Source organism: Elephantulus edwardii, unplaced genomic scaffold, assembly GCF_000299155.1.
Source record: "Elephantulus edwardii isolate Elephantulus edwardi_28Jun2011 unplaced genomic scaffold, EleEdw1.0 scaffold00099, whole genome shotgun sequence".
Classification (NCBI taxonomy): Eukaryota; Metazoa; Chordata; class Mammalia; order Macroscelidea; family Macroscelididae; genus Elephantulus; species Elephantulus edwardii.
Genome location: NW_006399849.1, coordinates 11,387,484 through 11,398,169, shown reverse-complemented (window position 1 = coordinate 11,398,169; position 10,686 = coordinate 11,387,484).

The window sequence follows — 10,686 nt, the reverse complement described above, 5'->3', positions numbered from 1 at the left end:
CTAGTACCATGACCCCTTCTAAACCCAGCCTGGACTTCTGGCAATTCTCTGCTGATGTGCTGTTCCAGTCATTTTTGGATAATCTTCAGTAGAATCTTGCTTGCATGTGAAATCAATGAGATCGTTCTGTAATTTCCACACTCAGTTGGGTCACCCTTCTTTGGAATGCTGTGTTATTAATTTTTCTAAACATGTGTTTTCTTTTCTATTATTCTTGATGTTGACTCATCTCACTCTCTTTGAGTTTTAACTGATCCATAGATGATCCTCCAATCGGTTTTTGGAAGCTGTAACTCAAACAAGGAGTGACTGATTACTTATTTTCTCCCAAGGAGCAACTGATGGATTCAAACTATCAGAGAGGTTACCTTTGGGTTACCAGTGTAACTTCCTATTCTCTGCACAAATCTAGCCCTCATGTTGACTCATAGACCCTATGTAAGAGAGCAGAACTGTCTCATAAGGCTTTGAAGGCTATAAATTGTTACAGGAAGGAGCCTGACATCACAGAGGTTAAGCACTCAGCTCCTAACACAAAGGTTCGCAGTGTGAATTCAACATCCACACCACAAACCAAAGATACAGTAAATCTTCATCCCTGAAGATTACAGCCTTGGAAATACTGCTGATCAACTCTATTCTGTTATGTTCTACAGTGTCTCTACAAGTCAAAATCAACGCAGTCAGGCAAACCATTGAGCTACTACTGTGCAATAAATCTGTATGCAGAACAGATTATTCAGGAGGCCGGATTTTATGAAGAGAAATGTGGCATCAGGATTGCAGGAAGATTCATCAATAACTGTATTATGCAAATGGCACAACCTTGCACGAATCTGAAGAGGACCTGAAGCATTTGCTACAAGGACTGTAGATTTCAAAATTGACTGAAGCTCATCAGCAAAAAGACAAAAATTTTCAGGACTGGGCCAGTTAGCAACACCATGTTAAAGGGAGAAGAGATTGAAGTTCTTAACAATTTTTCAGTTTTCTCAGCTCCACAATCAACATTCTTGGCACCAGCACTCGGGAAATCAAAAGACGAATTGCACTGGGGAAGTCTGCTTTTAGGGACCTCTCCAAAGTTAATGGTGTCTGTCTAGAGAGTAAGGTGCACTTGATCCAGGCTATGGTCTTCACAATGACTTGCTATGCATCAGAAAGCTGGACAATTAATAAGGATGACAGAAGAATTATTGATGCCTTTGAGCTGTGGTGCTGGAGAAAAGTATTGAACATACATGGATCACCAGGAAAACAATTGGGTCTGTCCTGAAGAGGGTGAAACCAGCTGTTCCTTGGAGGCAAGGATTTTGAAGCTCCCTCCCACATACTTTAGACATGTTGTTTAAAAGCTAGTCCTTGGAGAAGGACATCATGCTTGAAAAGGTAGAGGGACATTGCAGGAGATGAAGACCCTGGATGAGATGGGGTAATAACGTAGTAACTGGGTAATGGAGGTGAGCGTGTAAGAGGCAGTGGCATTGGCTCAGGACAGGGCAAGCTTCAGAGCCATTGTGTGTAGGGTTAGTATTAGTAGCAGGCAACTCAACAGCATATAATAACAACAATCTCATAAATCACATACAGCATTCAAGGAAATCACCAAGCAGTTCTGCCTCTGAAGTGGTTTATCCAATAGTTTAGTAAGGCTGTGGACACTTTAGGAGAGTCCTGGTTGCACATTAAAGAACCTGGCTGCTAACCAGATGGTAAACAATAAAAACCCACCAGTTGCTCTGTAGGAGAAAGATGTGGCACTCTGTTTCCACGAAGATTATAGTCTTGGAAACATTTTGTGGCAGTTCTACTCTTACATAGGGTTGCTGAGTCCAAATCAACTTCGTAGCAATGAGTGATCTTAATAATAGTAGAACGCTGGGTCTTTTCTCTCACAGAGAGGCTCATGAATTTGACTATGGCTTCAAACTGGTTTATTCTAGTTTGGCTGCCTGAGGAGAGTTTGCATTTCTAAGTATGTTGAATCATAATATCACTACATTTTAACAAGGGCCCTTGGTGATTGTGTATAGATAAGAATCACCTGGGATCTTAAAAATCATCTGGAGATGTTATTAAAATACCAGTTGTATTTCAGTATATCTGAATGATCTAAAAATGAGACTTCTCAGCAGGGCACCAAATCAGAATGACCTAGTTCAAAGCTCAGTTTGAACCCCTGAACTTTTGGTTAGCAATCTAGAGCTTAACTAGTCTGCCACTAAGTCCTTATTTAGAAACTAAAAATTTGCTTTAAGTTTATATAGATTATGCAATTCTCCTTCAAGCTTAAAAACATACTTCTATCCTCTTTTTTCGGTCAACCATATTCATTTAGTTACTATCTTAGCACTTTAGCCAAATAGTCATGATGCACACCTTCCTCTTCCAGAAGAGAAAAAAACCAATCTACATAGGATAAATAGGTTTATGAGAGTGGACTTACAAAGTTGATCTGATGAAGTGGTTACAGAGTATTTTTTGGGAACTGATATAAGCAGAGTGACTATAAACGTGAGGTTTGGGGTCAGAATCCCAGTGATATTAAGAAAATTACTTAACTTCACTAAACATCAATTTTTAATCTCCAAAATGAGACAATGCTGGTAACTGTATATACATCCTAGAACCAATGGTGAAGAATAAACAAAATAATCTATGTAAAGAATTTAACATAGTGTCTGGCACACAGTAAGTGCTCAATAGTTGTTAGTCCTTAATTCCGTGCTTACGATCACTAGTTTCAATTCATCCAATTTACAGAAGAATCCCATTGCATGATGGATTACTTTTATATATTCTTTCTGGTTGTGATCTTCTAATACCCATGAAATGGCTAATATTGTGCAAATAAGGGGCTTGTGACATCAATTTAAGGGGATTGAATAATTTGCCAATGATGCAAACAAAACACATGGCACCCTTGTGGTGTGCAATCATACAAATAGAGATGGCAGTGAAGTGTGTCCTTTGGACCCAGTGTCTCTGTGCTGAGAACCTCCTAGACTTAGAAAAAGAGAAAGTTGTAACCATGAGATAATGTGAGGCAGCCACAGAGAAAGGGTGACAGGAGAACATGGAGGCCAGTACAAGATGGTACAGTGAACTTCCCAGTCCATGGGGCAAGCTAGTCACAAGGTGTGTGCTGATCCACAGAGCAAGGGAGATTGATCACAGTTGATCAGGAGGTTTCCTGGCAGAGTCAAGTATCTCTGAGCACTTCCTGACAAACCTAGACTTGCTAACCCACAAAGATAAAGACGGCTTAGTGAGACTTACTGGTGGAATGGGGTACCTCAGGCACTTATTGTCAAAGCTAAAGAGCTTTGCAACACTTGTCTAAGCAGAACAGAGGCCAGGTCAAGGGGACCAGGGGCCTACAGCCAAGGAGAGGCCTGCCTGCAGTTAAGGCAGACAAGAGCCTGTCCTGATCTAAGGAAAGGTATCAGGATGCGTCCCAAGCCTGAATTATAACTTGTTACTTCATTAATAAATCTCATAACTATCAGTATTGTCTGTGAGTTCTTTGTGGCCATTGTAATGAGTTATTGAGTACAGGAGAGGAACAGAGAATGTTGTGGGAAGGATGGTTATTGTCAAAATTGGTAAGAAGATGGGGGAGAGGAAGCATGTCTAATTTCTGCCTCACAGGAGTCAGGCTTGGACTGAAGCTGCTGATTGTGGTGCTCCAACCTCAAGAACTTAGAGGAGACCAGACACCTTTTTTTATAACACCCTCTTGCCTTCTTATGTATAGGCTGAGAGGACTCATTAGAAATGTAAATACTTGTGATCAGGCATTCACAATCTTTCATCCATGAAAGTTGGGTTTATCTCAAAACTTTTATTTAAAACAAAAAAAAAAACCAAAACATTTAACCTAAGTTTGACCTTCAGAGCTGCACAGGCTTAGAAAGAGGAGCTAAAAAACAGGAACTGAAAATTCAAAAGAAAAAAAACAAGTGAACAAAACCAAGTAAACAGCACACACACTCATATTTCTCTGCTAAAAATATTCTAGACCTTGTAAGAGTGTAAAAATCTTATTCAAAGCATTCTTGATTTTCCTTTGTTTTGCATGCAGTGTGGGTCATCCCCAGAATCTGTCAAAGACCACCACATTTTGAATAATAATCCATGTTTCTGCTTGATCTTTTCACAGGCTGGGCCAGGGTCCTCTTCCCTCAGCAGTTCTATCTTTTCAATTCTGACGGATTTAGAGTTTAACAGTCTTGGACAGTTTGCTGAACAATGATCTGTGGCTACAGGGCAATCTAGGGGCCATGTCAGGATAGACGTCAGAGCTGGCGGCCCACCTGATAGACCTTCAATCTTGCAGCTGCAGAGCAACTCCCAGCCGCGCTCTCTCTCTTGAAGCTGTTAGTGCCTGTGCCCTCCCTGGAACCCTGAACCATAGTATCTTTGAAGTGCATGATGTGCCAGGGCCTCAGACCAGTTCATTCTATCTCTGCTGCAATGTCTAAGGCATGCAGTTCAAATCTACCTGCTGCTCAGTGGGAGAAAAGTGGGCAATCTCCTCCCATGCGATTTATCCCTCTGAAAACCTCCTGGAGGGTCAGCTATGGGTCAGTTCCAACTAGATAGATAGATAGATAGATAGATAGATAGATAGATAGATAGATAGATAGATAGTACTCAACAACATGTGGTGAATAGTACTGAACAACACCAGGTGTACTGAGACAGAATTTACATAGTAACAAAATCCCTGGGCAATTCCTACAGACTGAAGAATCTTGTTAGAATGTAGTTTCTGATTATAATAAGCTTATAATAATATCTGGGTGGAAAACAAATTATTAGCAGGGGGTTGAACCAGAACAAACTGGTTTAAGGTCCGCCTTCCTCTGGGGTTCTTGGATGGACAAGAATTTAAAGGTCTAATGAGACTCTCTTCCTCTGATTAGATTCACATTACATAATGTTTTTTTTGTGTGTGTGTGTACTGTGGAGTGAGAAATCAACTCAAAGCTGAACCTCCAGTGGGTTTTCAAAAGCAGTAAATCACACAGGAGGAGATTGCATATCCTTCTCTCATGAAAGAGCCAAACTTACTATGTCCTGGGTATAGTCCTTTTCACTATCCATATCTTGCTTTTCTGCCTGCATATCTGCTTAACAATTGTTTTTGTGTACCCTCTAGTTGGATCTGACCCATAGCTGACTATCCCGTGGGTTTTTAGAGGCAGTTAATCACAGGGGAGGAGATTGCCCATCCTTCTCCCATGGAGCAGATGGTGGATTCGAACCGTGCGCCTCTGGGATTGCTGTGAAGCTTCTTGCTACTAGGACTTCAGAGCTTCATTTATAGATTAAGCTTATTATTTCTGATACTGCAAGATTGTATGCTGTTTCCCTTTGTTGATTATATTTCTTACATATCCCATGTGTGCCCTGTTTGGTGATATTGTGCTGGTCATCCCTTTACTGTATATTGCCTTTTCCTTTGCCCATCTTAATATGGGTCTATTATCTCTTTAGGGAGCAGTTCTAGTGGCATAATTCATAAAGAGTTGTTCACAAGGAGGCACCCAAAGGGGTTGCTTCTCTGGAAATTCAACCCCCATTGGAGATACATGGGCAATCTCCTTCTGTGCAATTTATACCCAGCCTGCAAAAACCCAGTGGAGGTTCAGCTAGGAGTTTGTTTCAGCTCCTGCCAATTTGTTGGGTTTACTTAGGGTTTGGTTTGGGGCTTTATTCTATATTTACTGATTTTTACTCCCCTCTCCTTCTTTCTTCTTCCTGGTAACCATCCAAGAATAATTCTTTCTGCATGAAAACATCTCTTAGCAAAGCCACATTTATGGTTTTTTTCTTTCTCAGGTCACCCTGCTTTGAGCCTGTTCACTACTGAGACCAAGTGAGTCTGCTATTGAGGTGGTTTATTGAGACCAAGAACCATTTTATGCTACTCTGGTTGCAAATTAGAATCACTAGGAACAATTGAGCCTGGACCTCTGAGGGTGGAGTACGGGGTTCCACAGCGTATGATTGTGATGGACAGCAAACATTGAGACACTCTGTGCTAATAAAAGCAGCAAATCCAAGAAGAGAAGAGCATCCAGCAGGCTATATTCAAGACAAAGAACTGCAGGATCCCCTAAGGCTCTCCAAAAGTTCCAGTCAGCATGACTTCCACTTCATTACTTAGAAGAAGAAGTCCTTCCTCAGCTCATACAGAACTCAAGCCTCCAGGATTCAGCTCTCCCTGGGGCTACTGAATGCCAGTCAGCATCACATCTTGAGTAATGCTGCCCTTATCTGGCTCCACACTGCTCCCAGCCTGTCTGCCGAGGCTGAGGCTGCATGACTAATTTTTAGTGCAAAGCAAACAGGTCAGAGAGACCACAGAGTGATGATGACTCTGTAAGTTATATGTCTATATACAATATAAAAGAAATATTGGAGGCCCCTAGTAGTGTTCTCTGTATAAGCAGCAAGCCCAGTGAGGAGACCCAGAGACCAGGCATGCTGTTTTGATGGGTGTCATTTATGCATGAAGGAGATAGCAATAGTGTCAGTAAGGTGGTTTAGGGGTACAGAACATACCCCATGATGCCAAAATAACCCCAGGGGCCACAGTGATGGTTCTGGCAACAACAGCTGGTTGGTTGCCACTGTAGCAAAGGCACCATCGAGGCAGTGGGGTGACACGGCATTAGTGTCATCTGACACCCAGTGCAATAACTCTTCACTATCCGACCCACCATCCAACTTCTTCACCATTGGACAGACAGAAGTGTTCCCACGTGGCTAATGGGACAGTGGAGGCACTGCGAGGGGAAGTCAGGTGGAGCAGGGCTTTGAGCGTCATAGAGAGGATACATCACCATGAGCTACCTCACAGAGTGACACTTAATTTAGTGACACCACTGACTTTTACATGCCAACCTACTCACTATCGATTAGCAAGTAAGAACAAGCAAGGGTGTACTTACCTTGCTCACTGAGGGAGTACTCCACCCATCAAGCATTGTAAAAAGAAATTTTTTTAAAGTCTTTGGTTCTGTAGCATGATGCAGTGGGGTTTGAAGATGAGCAGCTATCCAAAACAGCTGTGAGATATCATCTCACCCCAATAAGAATAACAAAATTTAACAGAACAGCAAACATCAAATGCTGGCAAGGTTGTGGAGAAACTGGAACCTTTCTTTATTCACTGTTGGTGGGAGTGTAAAATGGTGCAACCACTGTGAAAGGCTGTATGGTGCTTTCTAAAATAATTGCAAATAGAAATACCATTTAACCCAGCAATTCCTCTACTGGGAATTTACCCTAAAGAAACCATAACTGCCACTCAAATATACATACTCATTTTTATTGCAGCTTTGTTCACAATAGCAAAGAGCTGGAAACAACCTAAGTGCCCATCAACAAATAAATGGATAGAGCAGCTCTGGTATATTCACACAATGGAATACTATGCAGCATTGAAAAACAAGGAACTCATGAAATATTATACAAAATGGGTGACCCTGGAGGACAATATGCTGAGTGAAATATCTCAGTCACAAAAGGACAAATATTGCATAGGGCTACTGTTGTAAAACGGGACTAACATCGGGGTTGAGGGAAGACAGAGAAGGAGGGGACGAAAGATGTATACTACACTGAAACAGATGAGGGAGACAACTGTTTAAAAGGAATATGTGATTGGGTATTATTGTCATGACAGGAGTCCAGAATGAAGGCTGCATAGTGGAGTGAACTTGAGGGGAGGGGTTGTATAGCGATGAAAGTTTTACTTTTCAGGGGGAGGAGTGAATTGGTGGGGAGAGGGTGGGCAGGAGGGAAAGTACAACAATGAATGTATGGAAACCTTAAGTCTCTGTAAACTTTCATTGAAATTAATGGGGGGGGGGGCGCGGGAGAATGGGCAGCTATCAGCCAAACTTGCAAGCAAAAATTTTTAAGTGGTGAAAAAATAAGAAATTGTTCACTACAGACTAGTAATACATATAAACAAGCCTGCGTTTGCAGATCTTACTGGGCAATTTAACACTTCTATGTTGCTCAGTCCTCCAGATGGAACGGAATTTTTCAATATCTTTGCAAAAATAGATCCTTATTATTTCTTGTGTTTGTGGCATCACTAGGGGAGTACAGGGAGGACGATGAGGATGTACCAGAATAATAGTCTATACTTAACAAAAGTTTTAAAAATACATCTTTGATTGTCACCAAGTCAATTCTAACTCATAACAACTCCATGTTACAGAGGAACTGTGCTCTGGGGGGTTTTATGTAATTGCCAGGTGGGTTTTTTGGTGGGGTTTGGTTGGTGGGTTGATTTGGTTTTGGTTTTGGTTTTTGTGGGGGTTTGTTTGTTTGTTTGTTTGTTTGTTGTAATTGCTGCTTGAGTTCAAACTCTCAGCCTTCAAGTTATTCAACTCACCAATGTGAAGTAGGCTCTGACTCATAACAACCCTCTATGAATTTCCCAGGCTATAATTATAAAGGGAGGAGGTTGCCATCTTTTACCAAGGAGCAGCTGATGGATTTGAACCACTGGAGAACCAGCCTTCGGATTACCAATGAAACTCACTATGGACTACCCCATCAGGATTTAGGTTGCTAGTTGTTGTTGTTATTGTAATGTGCCATCCATCGAGCACTTGCGACTCTTAGCGAACCCTATGGACAACAGCTCTGAACCCTGCCTTATCCTGTTCCAACCTTATTGTCTCTGACACATCTTATCCCCATTTCCCCAGTCATTGAGTCAATCCATCTCATCCAGGGTACATCCTCTCTTGCACTGCCCCTCCACCCTTCTAAGCATGATGTCCCTCTCCAAAGACTGGTCCGAAAGTATGCCCAAAGTATGTCAGATGAAGCTTCCAAATCCTTGCCTGCAAAGAGCCGCCTAGTTTCATCTTCTCAAGGACAAGCCTGTTTGTTCTCCAAGCAGACCAGGATATGTATATTCAATACCCTTCTCCAGCACCAGAGCTCAAAAGCATCAATTCTCCATCATCCGTATACGCTGTCCAGCTTTCTGACACATAGCAAGGTATTAAGCAGAAATAATTTGTGCCACCTGGAACATTCAAACAAGGGTCTGCAATATTATTACAGTGCAAAGAGGCAGATCCAGGTCCTAGCATACAGGATAGAAGTTTATTCAAAAGGAAACAAGGTGAATGGACAGTTAATTAACAGAACAGGACCTGCAGAAAAGCTAGCAATGCCAGGCCACTGTGATGGCAGTGAATTCACTAGAATCCACAGTTCGAGTGTATTTATAAAGAGAGAATAGACTTCAGATAGAGGGTAATGCTAGAAGAGCATGGCCTTTGCAATGAAGATTGCAGGTCTGGAGGCCCAAACAGGTTCAAACCTAAGAGATCATGCTTCAAGGCTTGGAGACCTTTTCCCTTATAATCCTCTTCTTTGAAGATTTTTTTTAAACTGACCTTTGGTAAGGGAGATCTGGTGGCCTAGTGGCAAGAAGCAGCAATGCAGTCCTAAAGGCAGGCAGTTCTAGGCCACCACGCAGGAGGATGGGCAATCTCCTCTAGTGCAATTAATTGCCTTTGAAAACCCGCTAAATGTTCTTGGTTCTGATTCTACAGTACAAAAAAACAGCACAACCTTTAGTCTGTCCCCCTTCCAGTTCAGTCTCCTTCATTTTTCCCTTGGCAGTATCAACTCACCTGTCATATTTTAAAGTTCTCTTCAGCATATTTTAAAGTTGTCCTTCAGCAACCCCTCCAGTCGTCATTCTCAGGTCCTTCTATCAGGTGGCTCCCAGCCCACAGAGTCCAAGACATATTCCCCCCTCTCCCCCCGCCACCTCCATATAATCCCACACCCTGGCTCCCTCCACAGTTAGGGTCTATTATCCTCTTCTCTCCATAAGGCCTTTATTTAAGATTGCTCATGCATATTCACAAGCTAATAACACCCACCATCTTCCCTGGAGGATTCCCATCAACTTTCCTTTAAGTACTCCAAGTACAGTAAGACTTCACATTAACATTTTAACACAGAAAGCTCTGTCCTGCTAGTTCCTCCATTGGCTTGACTGTCTTTGGGGGGGTGATGGGGGGAGGGAAGCATTTTCCATGCTCTAAAAACCAAATTGGCAAGTGAGTAAAGTGCTTGTTTTCTGACCTTTTCTTCCTCTTAACCACAATGACACTGATATGCTCATGAGACAGAATCGGTATTCTTGGTGAAATTTTGGATTATTGCTAATGTTAGACGCCATCACTTCAGTTTTGACTAATAGCAGACCCACAGGGAACAGTTGTTGTTGTTAGGTGCTATGGAGTTGAGTACAACTCATAGTGACCCTATGAACAATAGACTTTTGACATCTTATCCTACGTCTTCCTCATCATCTCTGATACATTTGAGCCCACAGCTACAGTCATGATGTCAATCCCACTCATAAGGAGTCGTCCTCTCTTTCATTGACTCTGTACCTTTCTAAGAAGGAAATTCCTTTCCAAGCAATAGTCTCTCCTAGCACTTCTGAAATAGCAGGCCTCTGAAAACCCTATTTACAACAGAACATATGTAGATAACAGCAAGGGCAACTGAGGTTGAGCTTTCAGGTATGGAAATACAAAGGAAGAGGAACAGTTGTAAGCAGACACTAGTGACTGGGACATGGAATGTGAGAACCATGGATGTTGGAAAATTAGATATTGTTAA